The sequence below is a fragment of the Cryptotermes secundus genome, unplaced genomic scaffold (genome assembly GCF_002891405.2).
Source record: "Cryptotermes secundus unplaced genomic scaffold, Csec_1.0 scaffold909, whole genome shotgun sequence".
Lineage (NCBI taxonomy): Eukaryota > Metazoa > Arthropoda > Insecta > Blattodea > Kalotermitidae > Cryptotermes > Cryptotermes secundus.
In genome coordinates, this window is record NW_019722439.1 from 680,791 (window position 1) to 703,520 (window position 22,730).

General features: G+C 41.0%; 1 protein-coding gene across 1 annotated transcript in view; it reads right to left on the bottom strand.

Moving 5' to 3' along the window:
- The window catches only part of LOC111861505 (MOXD1 homolog 2), a 272,739-nt gene that overhangs the window by 244,581 nt on the left and 5,428 nt on the right, over positions 1-22,730 (bottom strand). The window lies entirely within an intron of this gene.

Below are 22,730 nucleotides of genomic sequence, written 5' to 3' on the forward strand. Positions count from 1 at the left end.
CCGGCAGTGTATAAGAATAATATTTAAGAATTCAGTTCGTACCTCACAGGAAACAGATTCGAACCCACGATCCCGGCTTCCGAGCGAGCGAAGACAGTACATGCCTTAGACCGCTCGGCTACCGTGACCGGCCGTATATTGTTTACTAATGTAATATTTGCTGGAAAGAGGGTTTTGTTAAATTTGTGGCGCTAAGCGGTGGTTTATTGAAGTTCAATCCCGAATTCTTGACATGCACGAGACCAAGCGATCAAGAATAATCAAGTAATGAGTAGTTGATTCAATGGTGCAAGCAGGAGAGACTAGAGGAAGGTGGGAGTAATTGGCAGTTGCTGGAACGCTGTACCTCTTTTTCCACAACGATAACTCTCAGTAACAATGGGGCGGACACAGAGCCTCGATGAATAGTTTATACACACTGTCTAGTGAACTGGATAACCTGGCAGCTGACTTTATCGTGCTAACTTCTCAGGATCACCGCAACAGATCTATTAGATGGATGTTCTAATGCATCAGGAGAACACAGTTCAGAATCAATTACATGAATCTTTTTATTTTCAGTTATAAATTATAGGATAAATTTTGAAACTTGAAGCTGATATAAACAATATTTAAAACTATGTTTTCACCACACAGAGCAAAACATACTTTGTCTCTACTGAAAAGACCAGATGATTAATTTTATGCTGAAATATTATCACCGTTTAGCTCTCTTGAGAATTATACGAGAAAATAGCGCCCTACGGGACAAATGCGTTTATTCGTTATTTCAAAATAAATGGCATATATAGTTATTATCGTTTAAATTGTGAGGTGAAATGAATGGTGAATAATTTGTTTGATGTCCTATTATAAAAAATGTTATTATATATTTTATATAAAATAACCGAATTTAAATTTCAAATATACTTAGAGTAAAAGTAAAGCTATCCCCGTAACAGGCTGTGGAGGCCCATAGGGCTGTGAGATGTTTAGGTTCCTGTATTTTCTAGACAATCGGCTCANGAAGTTAGGAAAGATACATGAAAGAGACGAATAGCGGAAGGAGAGTTATGAGCAATATAAAATATAATTAGAAAAGAAGTGAATTTAACTGTGACTTGACTCAGGGAAGCCCATCCACCAAAGTTGAAAACTTTTTACCGCAAAGCGATATTCACTGCTATGGGCGTTATCTTTTCTAATGGGACTCGTTTAGCCCTCTAAACACAGAGGTCACTGCATGCATCAACCAGCTCCAACTTCCATAAATTCTCCGCACATCTCACATGAGTGTTTCATTTGCGTGTTTCACATGAATCTCGAAAAAAAAACAGCTCTTGTTACTTGAACAGCATTAAGTGTTTTTTCCCCCTGGCACTACAGCCCCAGTGGGCCTAGGCCTACCTCCATGAACTTCTCCGTTCACTTCGGTTTTTCTAGATCTTACACATTCGGTAGGACTCCTTGGGCGGGTGATTAGCTCGTCGCAAGGCCTCTACCTCTACACAAACACAGAAAAACGCACACACACAAACTAAACATCCATGCCATGAGTGGGATTCGAACCCACGATCACGGTTTCAAAGCGAGCGAAGACAGTACATGCCTTAGACCGCTCGGTTACCGTGACCGGCGCATTAAGTGTTCAGTCTTTGTAATTGAGACTCCATGTATTTCTGTGAGGTAGGATGGGATGGTATGGATTGGATAGATCTTGCTCAGGATAGGGACCAGTGGGGGGCTCTTGTGAACACGGTAATGAACCTTCGGGTTCCATAAAATGCTGGGAAATTCTTGAGTAGCTTCAGAATTGGCGGCTCCTCCAGGAGGGCTCAGCTCCATGAGTAAGTAAGTAAGTAAGAAAATAAATTTTAAAATATTATTTAGAACATCAAATCTTACATTATTAAGACTCATTTCAGACTTAGAAGAATTAACCCCGTTTGCGTATATCTTAGTATTCCTAATGCACTTTCTTTGTAACAAAAGAGTTCTGCAGAATTACTGGCTTTTCGGAATTTTTCCATCGTCCGGAATTCTAGGTAATAGAGGACACTCTAGGTAATGAAGGACACGACGTTTCGGAAACCGTATCTATTTCCATCTTCAGGTGAGAAGGTGCAACATCAATCACTGTGATTGAGATTAGCTCTTTCTAAGGGGCCCAACTGAATAGGTGTCTTCCTTTCTAATCTGAAGACGGAAACAGATCCATTTTCCGATATGTAGTGTCCTCTATTACCTAGAATTCCGGATGATGGAAGAAGTCCAAGNTTTTCCGAAATGTCGTGTCCTCTACTACCTAGAGTGTCCTCTATTACCTAGAATTCCGGATGATGGAAGAAGTCCAAGAACCCAGATATTCTCTTGACCTTCGTCAGAAACCTTTAGAACCTAAAAGAGTTCTGGCTTACGAAGGCATGGGACGTATGACGCTCGTGTCTTGCAGTGTACTTTCCTGCATACCAGTAAAGTTTTCTACACGTCAGCTGTTCCACATCGCAAGGGACACGTACGCACTAGATACCTTTGTCTACTGTTCATCAACCCGATGATCGATTGGAGATGCATTAGGACTATTGAATTCCTGACATGTGCTGTGCTATATTCCACGGCTTTCCTTCTGGACATTGACGCAACCTACACTGAACAGCCAATTTAGTATCAAGACAGTTATTTGGAAGCCGGTACAAGTAGACAGCAGGATTCTAACTCTACACGGTAGTGGAGAAAGCGGGGAATGTTGGTTGCTTAAAAAACATTTCATTTATTTATTCATCAATGGTTCTACGGCCCTTTGTTGGGCCCTGGCCTCTACTTCAGTTCTGAAGTCTTTTTTGCACAAAAACAGTAAGATTCCTTGGACTTTTCCATTCAAGTACCTCCTCAGTTATCCTCACGAGGCTGAGTGGACCCCGTTCCAGACCCACTACTTCTCTGAAAATCTGGTAGCACCGGGAATAAAGCCAGGACCTTTGGATCTGTAGCCAAGAACTCTGACCAATAGACCACAGAGGCGGTCATCAGTATCGCATTACTAAAATAAGGGACGTTTATATTCATTCTGAAGCGTTTTATATTCGTGAAAAATAACTTGTTTCCGGAAAGTAATGCAACACTGCATAAGTTTAGTGAGAGAATCCCTAAACAGTTTCTCAGTTGACGCAGTCGGAGTGTTCACTTACGTATAATGATCAGAAAAACACATGATTCTCCCGTCACGTGATTGTTTTCATTGTTAACATAGAGGTACTCACATGACGCCCGAGAGCGTCAGTAACGGCCTACTGCAGCAGAGAAAAGCAACTTGTGCTGATCTACTGCAATGAATGACATTGTCACTGGGAATAAAACCTGTTTTCCATTGTTACCCTGGGACAAAGCGGCAGATCTCACTCTTCTCCCCTCCCCAAGAGAGCACTGCCGTCAAATATCAAAAGTCAAGGAAACTTTATTTGTTTCTTTGGCACCAACGAAAGAGTGCACTGAGAATTAGTCCCATCTGATCAGAGTGTCAGTCATAAGTTTTACCTCAAAGTTTTGGAACGTTGTGCCATGCGAGAAATGTTCCTCAACAAATGAATGCTTCACCACGACTATGGGTCTATCTGTCAAAGTGCACCCTCAATAATGCAACAATGATATAAAAGACACGTAAGTTATATATTTTTCACTAAAAGCATAACTTTAATTCTTTAAAAAGTTATTAAATAACATAAAATATTAAGATACTGTAATCACCTATATCTTATACAATAAAAGTGACTATCAAAATATTTCATGTCTTTTTATTTTACATAATGTTTTCTCCAATTTTATGACACGTTTCGGCAGAATATGGGCCATCATCAGGGAAATTTTTAATTTTATCAAGGGTTCATACTTTGAAACTGTGAAAGAGACTGAGAATATTACTACGGCAGTTTTGAACAACTTGCAGGGATACGAACTCTGCTTCCACAGTTGAAATCCACGCTGGAATTTACGTATAACACCAAGAGAACTTTGAAGGAAACCGCTGCAATGCTGAATACGTTTTAATTCAGAGATGTCTGTAAGCTGAGTAAAGCTATCCTTGTAACAGGTCGTGGAGGCCCATAGCTTCGTGAGACTTCGAAGCTCCCAAATTCTCTAGACAATCGGCTCACAGATGGCGGCAAAGTTGTGGTCTAGTAGTCAGAGTTCCTGGTTACAGATCTAGAGGTTGGGTTCGATTCCCGGCGCTACCAGATTTTCTGAGAAGTAGTTTGTCTGGAACGGGGTCCACTCAGCCTCGTGAGGATAATTGAGGAGCTATTTCAAAGAAATAGAGGCTCCGGTCTAGAAAACCGAAATTAACGGCCGTGGGATCTCGTTGCTCTAACCATGAGACACCATCTATCCGATAAATTTGGCACTAACATCGCCGACAAGCGGAGGTCGCTCGGTCGGTATAGTTCACTTGCGGACTAAAACCATGGAGTTGTATTGTGTTGACGGGCGTAAAGGTATTAATATACGAGTAAAACCGGATTGTGAAACTAATGTGTAATTAATGTGTTGAAACCTAATTCACGCTCCCTGTACTATTTCTTTGCTTCATGAAGGGGCACAAGAACACCTAAGCCCGTCTTGGCGCCTTTAGAACGAAATGTTACATAACTCGCCTGCTAGTTTCACCATATCTGCCCTCAGTTAACCACTTGAGAACATGTGAACAATAATGGGCTCTCTACATGAAGACGCGCATGCGTTTCTGGGAGCAGCACGCGAGTAATCCTCGCGTAATTCGCGAAATATTTATCGAAGAGAAAAGTGTTGCGGACAAAACTTTCAGATAAAAAATGAATACCACATTCCATGTCCGATAAAAAATCTCATAGAAATGTTGATTTTGAGATAACTAAATACATTGAAATGAAAAAATCAGAGAACTTATTCTATGCAGACATTTCTTAAACATCCTCTTTGCTATCGCTTCTATATGATTCTAGCGAACAGCGAGCATCACTGAGATTCTTTTTTCGAATTCAAAGGCGACCGGAAGGGAAAGACTTGGAGGTGTTTTCTGATGTGTAATCCATCCTCCTCACAAGCCTTCAAGTGGTCGTGTGTAGTCATAAAAGTAACCCAAATATTTTAATTTATAAATAATTTAATAGTTTTTAATAGTAACTCCAGTATGGAGCAGTTACGTGCTAACTAAGCAGACACTTCATGGTAGAAATATCTGCGTGAAGTCTAATTGTTTGGATATCTTTAACAACACACAAAATGGGGTCGGGACCCCTAGTTTGGGAAAGCATAAACCTTTCATTATATTAACAGTGGGATGAGAGTTCGAGAACCCGCTGTGCCAAGCTGCTTGTACCCAGCGAGTTCTTAACGGATGTAAGGTTCACCAGCGACCTGAAGAGGTCACTCAGCCCGCTGAGCAGGATTGCAGCAACAAAGCCTCGCTTCCCACTCCTCTACTAATTTCAATCCGAGTTATTGCCCTTTGCCTTTGGCGAGTTATGGTAATGTAATTGCACCAGCGCTACCTCCCACTCCCCCCCCCCTTCCATATTACTCACCCTAAGAATTAATTCCTTCACGGATGACCTGAAACCATTTCAAAGCAGAAGAATTGTCGGTTTGACTTCACGTTAATCTGATGCAGCGGACACTGCAGCAGGTTCTCATTTCTTCTTTCCGTAATGGAGGGTCAGGTCTTCCAGGCAGTTACAGCACGGTTGATGTCCCAACCTGTGAAAGGTGCCTACAAGAAGACGAATCAGCCACACACACATCCTATGTGATTGTGAGGCCATAGCTTATTTAACATTTCATCACCTGGTTCAGTTCTTCATGGAACCAAGTGACTATTATGACGCCCCCATAAATACGGTCCTACATTTCATTCGAAGTGCAGGATTAATAAAGGGTTAATTCAAAGGGGAAGCACAATAGATCATTGAAGGTCACAGTACGAGGACAGGATTTTATGGCTTACCCCTTAATTAATTAATTAGCTTAGTGGGGGTTGCAGTCGAACTGGGTTCACTTGGCACGGCGTCCCTACTTTACCTGCCCCTGGTGATTATGATGATGATGGATAATTTGGTGGAATGAAGATTTGCAGGGGAAACCGAAGTACTCGGAGAAAACCCACACCAGCGCCACTTTGTCCACCACAAATCTCACTTGACCAGACCCGAGAACGAGCCCGGGCCGCCGCGGTGGGAAGCCAGCGATTAATCGCTTGAGCTATGGCCTAAAGAAGATTGGTACCGCTACAATACGCTACAACACGCTACAATACGCTACACTGATTCCCGTACCTTTACTTTCGTCCTACACAATCGCTTAATATTCTGTCGGAAAGTAAGTGAGGTTTGCTATGAGAATCGTACAAAAAACATAGGAAGAATGAATACAGAGCTACTTAATGTTAACGGAGGTGGTATTTATAGTAACCACTGCGATTTGAAGGGTGATCGTAGAGTGTACAAGTATTGTAAAACCTTAACTGTCTATTCTATGCTTTCCTCTGTTGTGAGTAACCTTGACATTATCGTTCAGAAGTTACTGAAATGCTTGAATGAGTTGTTTTGGAAGCAAGGGCGCATGTGCAAAGTCTGTGGTTTTATTACGATGGTGATAAAGGCCATTTGCCGAAAGTGTCTGTTGGAGAGCGGCCATCCGTTAAAAAGACATTCCTTCGTATCCCAGAAGATCCTGAATATTTCAAACCATGTCAACCTCAATATCCTACTGGGAACAAAGTGATGCCTTGGAAACACAGGATATTTCCTCTGCTTCACCTCTTCGTTGAAACAGACTGTGCCTAAACAATTTCGTGATGTCACTTACTTCGTCACACGATGTAGTGAATTCCTCATGAAATTATTCACGTTACTGTTAGATAGTTTTAATATTTGTTCATAGATGTTGTTCCATATGTTCCATTTTGAATAAGTTCTGATTCTCAGATATAAAACCAATTTGGTGACGTAAATTTGTCGACTGCTGTTGAAGGCTCTTCAGAGCAGGAATTAGCAGCAAATTACAAGCGAAATTCCCTTGCTGAGGCAGCAGAAACCTTTCAAGCCCATGAGGCTTTCAGAAGATTCCCTTTAATCTTATAGCTGATGGATGGTTGTTGTACCCAAATGTTCCCTTCTGTAGGGATTTAAGGCCAGATTAGGAAGGGGTGTAACTTTACTTAAAATATTGTGTATTAATTAAAATTCTTTTGGCAGGTTGAGGATCTCACTGCAAGGACTATTAGTATAAGGATTACGGTCCTCTGTGTTGCAACGGCTTGTAATTCAGAGAGATCCCGAAGTTTCGGAGGTGACATATTCGTCCGGAACATCATGCTCTCTCCTGAACATATGGCGCTACAGCTCGGAAGATCTCACTCCGCATACCGCTTTTCTTTCCGGCATGTAAAGTGCCATTTTCCGCTAATGTTGCAGAAAGAATTTGGTTCAGTTCTCTTGCGGATGGAAAAAACATTGGCCTCAATATATTGTATAGCTCGCCTCTGTGGTCTAGTGGGCAGAGTTCCTGCCTACGGATCCAGAGGTCCCGAGTACGATTTCTCGGCGATACCAGATTTTCTGAGAAGTAGTGGGTCTGAAACGGTGTTCACTCAGCCTCCTGAGGATAATTGAGGAGCTATTTCAGAGAAATAGCGGCTCCGCTCTAGAAAATAGAAATTAATGGCCGTGGGGATCCGTTGCGCTGACATCGTGACACCCTCTATCCGCTAAAGTTAGCACTAACTTCGCCGGAAGCGGCAGTGGCTCGGTCGGTATAGTTCACTTGAGGACTGCAGACCACGGAGTTGTTTTTTCTTTAAATATATTAATGAACAGCAACGGACAACAAGCGGTGGGTGAATTTAGGGGCAATACATTTTTCAACATAGAATATAATATAATATTCTCGGTTTTCTAGACCGGAGCAGCTATTTCGTGAAATAGCTCCTCAATTATCCTCACGAGGCTGAGTGGACCCCGTTCCAGACCCACTACTTCTCAGAAAATCTGATAGCGCCGGCAATCGAACCCGGGACCTCTGGATCTGTTGCCAGGAACCCTGACCACTAGATCACAGAAGTGGCCTAGCTTTTAAAACACATATTATTTATGTATCTTTCATTTCCTTTTGTGCAACTTTAAGGAATAAATTGAGAGATTGAAATTTCATATGGCTAAAGATTTGCAACCAGTGAAGCTAACGTTAACTGAAGACAACTTCCGCCAGTGAAATTATCTGACCACTAAGCTAAGTAGCCATGTGTTTCGTATTCCGTAAATATTCGCATTACTCTTCATAAATTGTCTGTTGCAGACAAAATATAACGTTATTTCTGAGAAACTCAGAAGCAAAATTACTTTTTTCAATATTGAACAGTTTTGTATTTCCTTACTCTGTGTATTTGCGTTTCATATTATTCTGAGAATAAATAGTGATTATTTGTCCTAACAGAATTAATTAACTTTTATCTTTAATAGAAATACATTTTTTTCCGTGAGATATGTACTAAAATAAAAAGTATTATTTACGTGTGTTTCATTCTTCAAAGGGATTAAAATGGCAACCCTTTAATCTTTAAAGCATAAGGCGCACTACAGGTATCACCTACTTTATATTAGTGACCTCTCCACCCCACGCTTTGTTTGGAGCAATAGCGGAGATAATATTTTCTGTGAGGTCAGGAATGAATATTTATATGTACTTGTCTGGGTTTACGTCCTGTTTCCGAACAACATGGGAAATTATTCCAATTTAGACCAATATAAACCGAAATTCTATACTTTACAAACATTTAGTGAGGGGCACGCGGTTGAGGCACTGTGCTATGAACCAGAAAGCTGCGGGATCGATTCACAATGAGGTTATCAGACTTTTCAACTGACCTAACCCCTCCAGTCGCACTGCGGCACTAGAGTTACTGGGCCTCTAACAGAAATGTGTACCAGGTATCTTCCTGGGGGAGTAAATAGGGCCGGCGCTGAAGGCTGAAAACCTCACCGCCATCTGTGAGCCGATTGTCTAGAATATGTGGGAACCTCGGCCTCACAATCCTACGCCCTCCAATGGCTTGTTCATAGGGATAGTTTCCGCCAACATTTATTGACAATACACGTTTCCGGTATGGATATAATTTGAATAATATCTTAGAAAAATATTTTTACTTCTGTAGCATAAAAACTAAAACTCCGTGGTCTGTAGTCCGCAAGCGAACTATACCGACCGAGCGACCGCCACTTGTCGGCGAAGTTAGTGCTAACTTTAGCGGATAGAGGGTGTCGCGTGGTCAGCACGACAAATCTCCACGGCAGTTAATTTCGGTTTTGTAGACCGGAGTCGCTATTTCCTTGAAATATCTCCTCAGTTGTCTTCACGAGGCTGAGTGTACCCCGTTTCAGACCCACCACTTCTCTGAAAATCTAATAGCACTGAGAATCGAACCCTGTACTTCTGGATCTCTAGTCAGAACTGTGAACACTAGACCACAGATGCGGTAGCTTCTGTAACATGTTTTATATTCGGATAGACTTGAAAGGATTCTGACGATGGTGTATACTGTACCTACTTAGTTGGGCCCCTTAGAAAGAGCTAGTCTCAATCACTGGACAAACCTTGATCTGTAGAAACAACCTATGAACAACCGACAAAGCAAGGTTAAACCTTCCTTATACACCTGAAGACGGAGACAGATCCAGTCTCCGAAACGTTGTGGTTTTTTTGTCTTTTTTTTTTATATACCGGACGATGGGTGAAGTCCAAATTAAGCCAAAAAAGTACATGTTTTATATTGATGAGAATTACTGGTATTCATTCAGAGCGTTGTATAAAACTATAATTTTCAGTTAGTATGTGGTTTTATTTTAGGAGCCTGAAATATTTATTGTCGTGTTTGCTCGACAGTACAAAAGTTCTGTCCTCGCATGTATACTGTGATTGGGTTGTACCGGATATGACGTGGATCAGTTCCGCAGGTTCAATGTACTCCAGCATAAGACTGAAAGCAGCATTCAGAGTGTTGCGTAACAACAGACAGACTTATTGTATCGATAACATTTTCCAAGTTACAAAGGTTACGAATGGGTGAAACAAAATTGATATGGAATATAAACGCAAAGGTTTTCCCAGCTTTACGGAACACAGAATATATACACTGCATCACGTTCACAAATTCTAATATTTGTAATAATTTTTGGCAAAATTCTATTTAGTACCTGAGATTTTATGGAATTTATCCACTGCGTGATAAGCTAGAAAGAACGACAAGGCATTTAGACTAATGGGTAAGTTCCCGAAACGTCCTATTCTTGCTCTTAGAACACCAGACAATGGAAGAAGTCCAGGAAACTAGGAATACTAATCTTAAGTGTATTGCAACTTTCTTTGATCTCACAGAATGTCCTCCAGTATATTGTGAAACTCATAAGTATGTCATGGGGCCGAATTGGAACGTTGTTAAAGATTAAAGAGGATGGTACATATATTTAGAACATACCCGTAAGGACTAAATGTTAAAATACAAATATATTTTAGTATTCATGTACTTCGCTTGCACAAGGGACCATATTCGGTTTAGTATTCGATAGCTGCAGTTTTTAAACTACATGTAAACAAAAATATATATTTAATTCAGGTGAAAAAAAAATTTTTAAATATATATCAAATGATATAATTTTTAACCTAATAAATTGCTTCATATTTATTTAATTCTTTCTTCCGTGGATAAGGTCCTCTGGTCTGTTCCAATTTCAGAATTATTTGAAAAATATAGGTCTAATTGGTAGAACTCCTTAGAAGGGGGATCAGCCTGTCGCAAAGTCGCTATCTACACAGGACAACACAGGAACGAAAAACATATGCATTCATGCTTAGAATGGGATTCGAACCCATGATTCCAGTGACGGAGCATACGAAGACATTTCTTGCCTTAAACAGCAATTAGACTCTTCGGATTTTTAAATTCATGTAATTAAAAATTAAACAAGAAGTTCTGGGAAGAACTAATAGCCTACTTTTCTTTGACATGACATGGATAATGCAAAGAATGAGGCGTTGAACAATTTAAATATTTTTGCATGTGTATTTGTTGCCGCAGTAACGTCTTTTAGCGAATCATTGTCTGACAACGAGAGGGGCATACATACCGACAGACTGATAGAAGGCATTTACGAAGTATGCCGTTGAAATGCGCACAGGTGCAACGATATGCCTACAAAGTTTAATACAATTTAGTTCGGGTAGTCAGAAGTTGATAAAAGGGGATTCACAGACACCCAGACACAGAGACAACAAGGCGACCCCATAAGCCTATATTTATTTTTCAAAATAATGAAAATAGGCTCAAAAATTACTTTGTACGTCACAGATGATACCTCGTGTCCAATTCAAAGACCAAGTTATTAATATTATTTAAGTAAATAATCTCTATTTATTCTGGAAATCATACGAAAGACATGAATTTATTCTGAAGGTAAATTATGTTAGTGCAGGTGGTGCACACAGTAACCAATATGCTTTGAAAGATTAAGATAGAAATTGTAAATACGTAGCAGAACGGCGTCTAGTTCCACAAAGACATAAGTATTTCGAGGAACTGGAGGACTACACATGATGTCCTGCGTTCTGAGTTCTATACTGGTCACGCAAACCTGATTTATTTATGTAATCAAGAGAATAGCCAGTTGCGTCTCAAACACAGACTGTGAGCTCCCACACGACTCTCTGTAATGAGCGGCATTTTCTCTGAATTTTCAGTTACAATATTTGTATTCGACCTAAAAATTGTAGAAGAGTAAACAAGCAAGAAGAGTTTTAATTATGTAATAAGTTATCAGGCTTATTTAAAAAACTGCACTTTAATTATTTAATTTAATCAGACGCCATTTTCTTCCGAGTAGCGACGACATTGCTGCATGCTGAACATGTCTCCTTTGTTGATACACTGCACCAGATTCATTCATTCATCAGTAATCTGTCAAGAAGACAGGTCCACAGTCTCTTCCAAAACAGTTCCTCCACTTAATGCGATCTAGAGCTTTCTCCTTCAAATGAAAATATCCTCTTCTGTCCCCAAGGTCATCCAGCATCTTCTTACGTCTTCTTCCTCGTCTTCTGGTCACTTCTATCCGCCCCTCTATCTTTCCTTCAATAACTTCTTTTAGAAGGCAGTTTCTGCGTAAAACATGACCAATCCAATTAGCTTTCCGTGTTCTTATTTCGTGTAGGATATTCCTCTGCTCACTGACTATAATTAACACTTCTTCATTTCTCACATAATCGGTCCAACTGATCTTCTCCATCCTTCTCAAACACCACATTTCGAACAAATGATCAAATTTTGGCGGCCATGAAATGTCGCTCTTCCTTCCTCAGAGAAAATCTTTAGTTTTCGTGTTCAGAGAAGATGTTGCGTAGGAAATATTTGTTTTCACGTTTCTTCCCTTAATTATCTAGTTTTCTAGTATGCAATGAATGAGGAACAACGTTATGGTTCAATTAGTGTACATAAATTTTGAAGAGGCCTTTCAATGGAAAAGAAACTAATGATTAAAGTGGCATTAGGAGTAGTTTCATTGTACAAGAATTGCAATAAATCTTTGAGCAAGCGCACAGTCATTTGGTGGGACTATACGCTCGGAGCATTTGTCTGCAAACTCTGCCACAGAACACGCGAAAGTACCATTACATTACTCCGAACTTAACGGTTTCACTCCTCCCACCAGTCTGAATGTATCCGAAAATAAACAGAAATTCATTCTATCCACTTGTTCTATGTTTAAAATGGCTCTAATCATCCGACGTTACTTGAGTTCATGCTCTGCTGCACACAACACAATAGTACGACTGTTGTCGCCAGTCATGACAAATTGTACTAATGTACGCATATTTCGTTGTTAATTTTATTTTGAAGATGATTGCAGCAGGTTTCCCGGAAGCATCTGTAGTCACATACCAGACTGGACGGTGTTAAACCCTCAATTTTCAATCACTTCACAATCTAAAATCCCTTTAATGAGAAGCTTCACACAATCTACTAGCCTAGGAGTGAATTATATTTATGATTTTTTAATAAATCTTCCAATAACCCCGACATTATGGCTTCTCATGATGGGGTGACTAATTTTAGAGCGAATTGAAAGGGATTTGAAAGGATAGGGTTGAGACCATTTTCAATTGCTATCTTGACTTCTCTATGGAGGAACTGAGGAAACCCTGTCCGAGATATTAAACCAGGAGCAAGCGGGATACGAACCTGGAACACTATCCACTCCACCACTATACAGAATGCCCGGATGAAAGGCATCCAGAATAAGAAATGCATATTTCGGAAACTGTCATACACGTATCCGGTTTGTCATTGGAAAGGAAAACCCTGAAAGTTGTTGCTTCATGCTCGGCTTACGCGCATGCGCCGCCACATTTTTGCCACCATGTTAGGAATCACCTGGACAGAGAGATGGCTGGGATATGAATTGGCGAAGTGGACCAATCGCTTGGCCTCCTAGGTCGCCAGATTTAACCCCAGTCGATTTTTCTTGTGGGGTTACGTGAAGAACAGTGTCTACCAGGTTAAGATCAACGAGCTGCAACACCTGAAAGCCCGCATAAGGGCCGCTGTGGCTACGGTAACACCAAACATGCTTCAAGCCTGGATATTTGTCGTGCCACCAAGGGAGCCCACGTTGAAATTTATTGAGAAAGTTATGTACTCAGAAAAAAAAAAACTTTAATAGCTTTCCTTTGTAGTGGTGTAATCCATTAATGTGTATAATGAAATCATTCTGAGATATAATGATTTTATTTTGGGTACCTTTCATCCGGACACCCTATCTTGGTTCTTATGGAGAAACGTTTCTTGCCCTCTGAATGCTACAGCCTTTCTGAAAACCTATCAAAAGTGAGGTTTCAGGTCAACATGGCAGCAAACACGGGGAGTAAATACTGATTTATAGGGTTTGATGCCATGTAGTCTGGTAGATGTTTACCGATATTTCAGAGGGTAGATGGAGGCCTTGTTTTACTCGCGAAACTCTGTAAATGTCTACGAAGCTACAAAGCTTAAATTTCTTAAAGTCAACAGTCTGAAATGCGGCATTCAAACTTGGACGGACATGAATAAATTCTTTTATTGGGTGATACTATATGTATTGCTTTTATATCTTAACATTGCTAAACAAACGTTTGTTGTTAATTAATTTAGTGAAACTTTTTATTCTTTCCTTGTTAAGATGTCAAGCAATTCATAAAGAGAATTTTATGTGTGTTAAATGAATAGTTAATGACCCAACCAACTGACTGCTATCACACATCCATTGTGCACGAAGGGAAACCATCCTGTGTTAATAAAATCAGGCCTTTAATAGAATCCAAGATAAGGTTAATTTTGTGCGATTGGGTGTCCTTGTAGCGCTGACGATGAAGAGGACTATCTTCTGGGATGTAAGGTCACGTTGTTTCGCAGAAGATTACCAACGTTTCGGGGGATGATCCTGCTTACGTTTTCAGGGATGATGTTCACACAAAGCAAGCAATCATGAAGCCTATCCAAAAGCTGTTTACTGTCTGCTATGAAATTGAAATGTTCTGTCATTTTCCTATCTTGGTCGCGGACCTAATGGAGAACATCGAAAGGGGTTCGGGATTACCCGCCATTCTTCCCCCAGTGTACAGTATCCGCTACTACAGAAGTTCCGAGGTAGACTGCGTAGATGTAACTCAAATTCTTTTTAACAACTTTTCTTTATTATAATAATGTGAGTATAATTTGTGACAGTAACGAGGAAATAGCAATATCCCGAAAGAAGAAGGGTAGTTTTTGTTTCCCTGAAAGAGATTAGACCTGCTATAAAAATTAAGGCCGGTCACGGTAGCCCAGCGGTCTAAGGCATGTACTGTCTTCGCTCGCTTGGAAACCGGGATCGTGGGTTCGGATCTGTTTCCTGTGAGGTACGAACTGAATTCTTATATATTATTCTTATACACTGCCGGTCACGGTAGCCGAGCGGTCTAAGGCATGTACTGTCTTCGCTCGCTTGGAAACCGGGATCGTGGTCTCGAATCCCACTCAGGGCATGGATGTTTAATTTGTTTGTGTGCGTTTTTCTGTGTTTGTATATAGGTAAAGGCCTTGCGACCAGCTGATCACCCGCCCAAGGGGTCCTACAAAATGTGTAAGATCTAGAAAAACCCGAAGTGAACGGAGAAGTTCATGGAGGTAGGCCTAGGCCCACTGGGGCTGTAGTGCCAAGGAAAATAAAAGTAAAAATGAAGAGGACTTTAGTTCACGATATTGTCTCCGGCGTTACGTCCAACACTGGGGCTTCTGGGTAAGAAACAGAAACGCAGCGCAGTAGAACACGGTGTTAAGTCAAACAGTATTGATTTATCATTACTCATAGAACCTCAGGCAGTGCTACACAGGCAAGGTACAGTCTACGGATGATTAATGAAGAAACTTCCAAAATGAGACTAATAATAAATGTATGGGCGATTCTGAGTGTTTCGCAATGAGGATCTTACATCATTTATGTATGTCATGCAGAACTGTTAAAAGAGGATTCTGAAGAGGTTACAATTGGACACTATTGGAAGAAACAATAAGTGCATATGTAATAGTGGTGGGAAACCCGTTTGAAAATCCTATAATTTGAATACTAACAGTATCAAGACAACAGTCCCGCAGGTTCATGAAAATTTAATAATTTTCTGCAGTCGTTCTGGAAGCCATGACAAAGAGAAAGAATCCTGTTATTTCCGGTAATAGAACCTGGGTTCTCCAGCCCGTATGCATTCAATATATCGACTCAGCTTGTCTATGACACTTGAGTCCTGAAACGTTGGTTTTTAATATCAGAGTCAGGGCGACAGTTAATTATGGAAACTGAGGGCGAAACTGTGTTGAGCTATTTACGGATATTAAGATGTGTTGCGCGTCTGTATTCAACTGTTAGCACCACAGGTAAGTTCATCTAAAAGTAACTCTATGACGTCAAACATATCACACGCGTAACAGAGGAGAGATGTATGCATAATTTATGAGATATTACGGCTGTGAACAATGAGATTACGGTTTATGTCACGTGGCTCATTTAGTTTGGTAGGCAGACATCACAGATTGTGAGGAACCCGGTGCTTCTGTCTCCAGTGTAGATTAGTAAACCGAATGAAGAGAAATTGGTATATGTGTGAAGAAGGGAGGAGTGGGGGCGTGGCTATGAGCGAAAGAATAAGGTACCCGATAACATTCCCCATCTACCGGAGGCATTGGAAACTACTTGGGCGGGAAACATTTTCCCTAATTTTGCTCAGAGGTCTCCTAGAGACATGAGGATCTTTTACGTGCCTCCCTCCCGGAGGACTTGTTCCTTGGATTTTTCGCCCTTAAAAATTCCACGACCTCCGCCGGGTTTGAACCCGCGTACCTTGAGTTATGAGGTGGGAACGTTACCCCTAGACTACGGAGGCCCCTTCGGTGGAATAAGTTTCGTGATAAATATTTTTAAAATTGTACGAAACACACACACAAACACAGAGAGAATGCCCGTATCAAAATCCTGTAATTTCACTTTCAGAAAAGTAAACTTGCCTGAAAATGACGAAGGTGACTCTTTTATGATCCTGAGATTGTCAGTGAGGTGAGTGTTAACATATGAGAGGTTGTGGAGCAGCTTGTGGCGGCCGAGGTAGATGGCTCCAACTTGTCCTTAATTGTAACTGCTGTAACTTGCGTTAATGGACAGAGAATTTTGAAAAGGAATAATTTAAATTATATATCTAAAATTTGTGATGATGTCAGTTTTCGGACACATCATCGTAATTTATCCTGCCAAGATATTTCGGAGACAAAATACAATCTTCGATCTGTCATCCGAAATACAAATAATGGTGATAGTCAATGTTTAAAAAATATTTTCACTGCAAGAAATTTTAAATTTGCGACTCAACGTTCTAGAGTGATCAGGTAAACCACTGTTGCATATCAAATCAAAATTTTGGGGATCTGCTCTGCTTCCACAATTGGGGCCCACTTAAAACTATGTCCTATATTTATTATTTGAAAATATATTTTTGTGAACATCGAATTAAATGGAGAAAACAGGACCTACCGCAATGTCCTCAGGGCGTGACGGAAATAAGTTCGCGGTAAGAGGAAGACGATGTTTGGAAATGCCTTACACTTATTCTTTCTTAAAGTGCGTCACATCTGTTCTCTACTTCCTTACTTACTTACTTACTCATGGAGCTGAGCCCTTCTTTAGGAGCCTCAAATTCTGCAGCTACTCAAGAATTTCCCAGCATTTTATGGAACCCGAATGTTCATTACCGTGTTCACAAGAGCGCTTTTCTTCACTTATTTTCTATATTTATGCCTCGGATTTATCTCTGATTTGAACAAAAACGGTTATTCGTTCAACGTATTTTAATTATTTCCCTGTCTTTTCTACATTTCTTGCTTATTTACCTGAGCATGGTACCTCACAGAGTCTCGTGTCCCATTAAATGGACGTAAGTTGTCTGCGGTTACAATCTCTGAGACATACAATTCCATGATGGGAATAGTTTATGAATGTGTGGTTCAGAATTTGTAGGGAAGAATTTAAAATAATTACTCAATAATTAATTGGAAAGCTTGGGAACGGAACCTGTAGTGTAGAATGTTGTGCTTATATTCCGGGTATCTGTCTAGAACGACTGAGGAAAATCACGAAAGTCGACATTTTAATTCAGGTCATACCGAATACGTAGGAGAAGGAGGCCTGCTGATAAACCATAGGCTACGAAATTTTGTCTTTTTTGGTACATTCTCGAAACCGGTAGCAAATTTCACAGACTTTTTTTTTCGCAATAACAAAACGGAATATAGATCTGCTCTCCAAAATGTATAGAACATAGTTTCCTGGGAAACAACTCCGCTGTTTCGAATCCGGAACCGCTGCCTCCTCTAAGCATGTCTATAGACGCGTGTGAGATCAAAGTCTTGGCCTTCTTTAATATGCAGCTCGTGGTCTATCGTCCAGTAACTGTTAATGTGGGCCTATAGAATTTCAACAGACTTGACGAAGAAGAAAACGAAATGTACATGGAAACCTTTGCTTTGTTACAAACATTTTCTGGGCCCTCAGAGGGCATAGTCATGTACCGTATTATTCATGTAGCAAGAATACATCAAACAAACCCTCAGTTGATTGCCCTACCTTAGGTCTAAGTCATGTGTTCTTTTGGAATTCAGCGAAGCATATCGTAAAATGAAGTGAACCCCTTAAAATTCAGAACTGCTCGAACATTCTCTATACAGGATGTTTCTAAAGGACGCGCCATTGCCCAAGCTGTTAGTCGCTGGCTTCCCACCGCGGCGAGGATTTGAGCTCGGGTCTGTTCAAGTGGGATTTGTGGTAGACAAAGCGGCGCTGGTGCAGGTTTTCTCCAAGTACTTCGGTTTCCCTTGCTAATCTTCATTCCACCAAATTCTCCATCATCATAATCACCCGGGGCAGGTACAATAGGTCAATCAGTGGCCGTGTGGACCCAGCTGGACTCAACCCCCCACTAAGATAATTAAAAAAATTACATTGAAGGAAATGTTCACATCAATTTGTACATGTCTCGTGAACATTCATTTGACGAAAACTTCCTAAAGAAGTTACAACTCACATTGAAATCACAGATGATTCTTCGCTGATGGTGTTCGTACCTCACTTCTCCTTTAAGAGCTAGTTCATTCTTCATTATTAGAGGGGCTACCCGATAACTTCCCCATCTACCGGAGGCGTTGGAAACTACTTGGGTGGGAAACTTTTTGCCTAATTTTGCTCAGAGGTCTCCTAGAGACACGAGGATCTTTCATGTGCCGTAAAACTACGACACGGATAAGAGCTAGTTAGTGTTGAATATGACGCCGTGCAGTTGGATGGGCAGGTTCTTCCGAAAGTTTTATACACACGATTTCGGGCTCGAGAATTTCGTTGTCGGCGAATCGGCATGATGTGTGCAGTGAGTGTAATGATATCATACGAAACTTCAGTCTGACCCATTTTTGGTTCAGCGCGAACTGAGTGATTTTTGGTTAATTTAAGGACGAATTTTCAAATTAATTTGTTACACAGAGTAACGTGTTAGGGCGCGACTGAATTATAACTGGGAAGAATGCAAGGGAATTGCTTTGTGGTCATTCATGAAACAGTACAGTAGCTTCTATCTGGAGCAACCAAGTGGAATTTTAAGACATTTCTGTCAGAGGAACTGGGTTCGGGAACAGAGTGGTGCAATAAACTCCCGAATAAAAAACAGGAGCGATAACTGCTACAACACAGTGTACCATGACAGATTACATTTAGGCCTAAAGGTGTTGCTAGATTACTTTCTGTGACGCAAATATCATTTTCTGAAATCCTCGAAATTTATGGTAAGTAATTTAATGTTGTATTCCTAATTGTAAGAAAAGTTACATATTGGGTAGCCAAGGGAGGGGCTTTTGTGCTTCGTGTCTCTGTTAAAAAGAAACTCAGGACAAAATAGGTCACAGCATCTTCCTGTATCCGTCTCTTTCTTTGTCCTTTCGTCTCTGTCCTACCTGTGCGCCCATACACAAAACCCCTCATTACCTACGCAGCTACGTTTCTGAATTTCCGATCAACATATTGAGCTACTATTCAGTCCACAGACGTGGACCTCTCCACCAATCAACACATGGCTACCCACTCACTCCGGGAGTACATATTTCTCTACAAGAAGTTGCAGATTCCCTTTGAAAGTTCTCTTCCGAAAATAGGCCGTATCTCTCATGTTCAAAACATTGTTAGATATTAGGTGAAGAACTGATGAGACTTTTCACGCAAGTGAACTGAAATTTGTATACAGGCGCCAACCACGGACTTATGAAGCACAAATAACCAATGTCTTTCCTTCTGGCTTTCCCACCAATATTCTATACTCGTTCCTCGTCTCCCCCATTCGTGCTACATGCCTTGCCCACCTCATCCTTCTTGACTTGATCATTCTAATTATACTTGGAGAAGAGTACAAGTTATGAAGCTCCTCATTATGCAGTTTTCTCCAACTTTCTATCACTTCATGACTTCTTTTTTTCATTGGCGCTACAGCCCTCATTTTGGCCTAGGCCTACCTCCATGAAACTCTCCGTTCACTTGGGCTTTACGAGAACTTAGACATACAGTAGGACTCCTTGGGCGGGTGATCAGCTCGTCGCAAGGCCTCTACCTGTACACAAACACAGAAAAACGCACACAAACATCCATGCCCTGAGTGGAATTCGAACCCACGATCCCGGCTTCCTAGCAAGCGAAGAGAATGCATGCCTTAGACCACTCGGCTACCGTGACCGGCCTTCATGACACATACTATGCATTATTATTTCCTTCTTTATTCTGCAATGTTTCCCTTTTGGAATATTTGATTTGCAATACATTTCAGACCGAACGCCATCTTGAGATGTTTCATGTAGTTCCAAGGGTAGGCGTCTAAGCTAGTGAGGGGTATTAGCACGAACAGCGAGACTGGTGTAGCAGCAAGCAGCAGTTAAGCTCCTTTGTCTCTGAGACTAGCAGACAGGAAACATCCTACGGAACCACCCAGGAAGACAAAGTAATCGATCACTAGAGACTTCTTTTCGTCTCCGATAAACCAACACTGCTGATGCATCAAGCATTGTTTGGCTACCTTTCTCAAGCCAAGGCTTTTTCAGCGAAATTCTAGACTAGGCCTCCCACGTCCTAACGAACTCCCTCGACTGGCGATGCTATTCTTACTGCCTGTCCTTTCTGTCTAAGGAAAAACTCCTCTCTTTCCATATGTTTTCTGTTTACAGAATTTGTCTCGCGCACTCTTAGCACCTCGTTTGAGGCTTTACGAGACAAGAAGAATTGCGCTCTCGGAGAAGCAATTTAAGTCTGTCATGTCTCTGCTATAAGGGATATTTTAGACATGAGAAGAAAGAAAACTTCGGAGAAGAAAAAATCCCTACCATTCGTTTCACGTCCCCCTATCGGCAAACTGAATAATCTGTACGTCTTCCTTTGCATGCAATTTGTGGCGCTGCGAGCGGAGCGCGGCCACGAGCCGATCGTGTAACCTGGTTCCGGTGAGTGCATCCGTCTCCACTCTGCTCTCGGTACTTCCGTCGGCGGCAAAATGTTCACAATTCCTCATCCATTTCAATCCTGAACAACTGAAACGATAAGAGTTGCAAGGAAACCGATTTCATTTTCTTTCTGCATTTTATGTGTTGCCCAGTTTTCCGTATGTAAATAAGCATATATATTGAGGTATCTGTATATATTCTCTTGTTTGAAATTATGATTACATACATGTATGCATACCTATTTATGAGCGCATACACTCGAGTGAAGATAATTGTACATGTATGTATGTATTTATGTGGGACTAACTCCCATGTACTGCGGCCACTTCTGGCCTATTGTACCAGCCCCAGATGATAGGTGAGGGTGATTGTGGAGTAATTGGTGGAATGAAGATTGGCAGGGGAAACCGAAGTACTCGGAGAAAAACTGCTTCAGCGCCACTTTGTCCACCACACATCCCACTTGACCAGACGCGGGATCGAATCCAGGCCGCCGCGGTGGGAAGCCAGCGACTAACCACTTGAGCTATGGCGCGGCCCAGGGTGGCTTTGAGATCTAATAATTCTTTCGTGAATTACTTAGGAAGTTGTTCGAATAACCTTCCTAATTTCTCATAGAAATTATATTTTGTATCCATCAGTTTTAATCTCCGTTATGGCATTCCCATTCAGAACCATAACATCACAGCAGCAGCCTCTCAATATACGTAAGCAGTCCTGTCATCCATGGGACTTCTTCCTGTGGCCTCTGTATGGTGACATTCACAGTTACAAAAATAAACCTCATACACAGACCTAATAAATACTTTGATTTGCCATTAAAACTATTAAATATAATATTTATAGGAGACGGGATAGCTCAGTCGGTATAGCGACTGGCTACGGACTATACAACTGAGGGGTCGGAATTCGAGTCCCGACAGGGTGAAATATTTTTACGTCTCCACATCTTCCAGACCGGCTTTGGGGCCCACCCTGTCTTCTATTGAATGGGTACCGGGTGCTCTTAGATTAATGTGGAGCAAATGTAAATTGCGTAAAACTGTAATAGTGTTATAATAATTTGTAGTTACGATCTAAGGTTGTTAATAAATCCAATTCCCAATCCGAGCTCCTTCCTCAGTCACCATGCATCTGACAATATTTACTCGAAATTGATGGAAAAGCGATTTTCTGAATTTCAGGAGTGACTGACCAACCGACCGACAAGTAAACAATGAAAGTAACTAAACAGGCGATTAACTAAGCACTCAATTAACTTAGGAATTAAAAAACGAAGTAAATAGCTAATTGTTGGTTTAGCTTCTGGGTCTTTCAGCGGTTTAGATATGGATCGGACTACCGAAATCCTATAGTTGCATACTGCTTCCAATTTAAGTTTAGCAGTAGAAGGCGAACGGGTAGATGTTGAGGTTGGCAGCATTTTTCACATTCGCAGATCCACACGAGACAAAAGCCTAAGAACAGGATCGGCAGGGTAAAGGAGCGGTACTTCGAATACTTTAGGTAGGAGCCCATTTTATTAAGAGTATCACGAAACACCAGCCCTTCGTTAAGTTCGTGTACTTTAATTTGCCTAACAGGAGAATTAGTACTTACTAGATTCTCAAATGCAATATATATATAGAAACTAAGTAAAACCCAACAA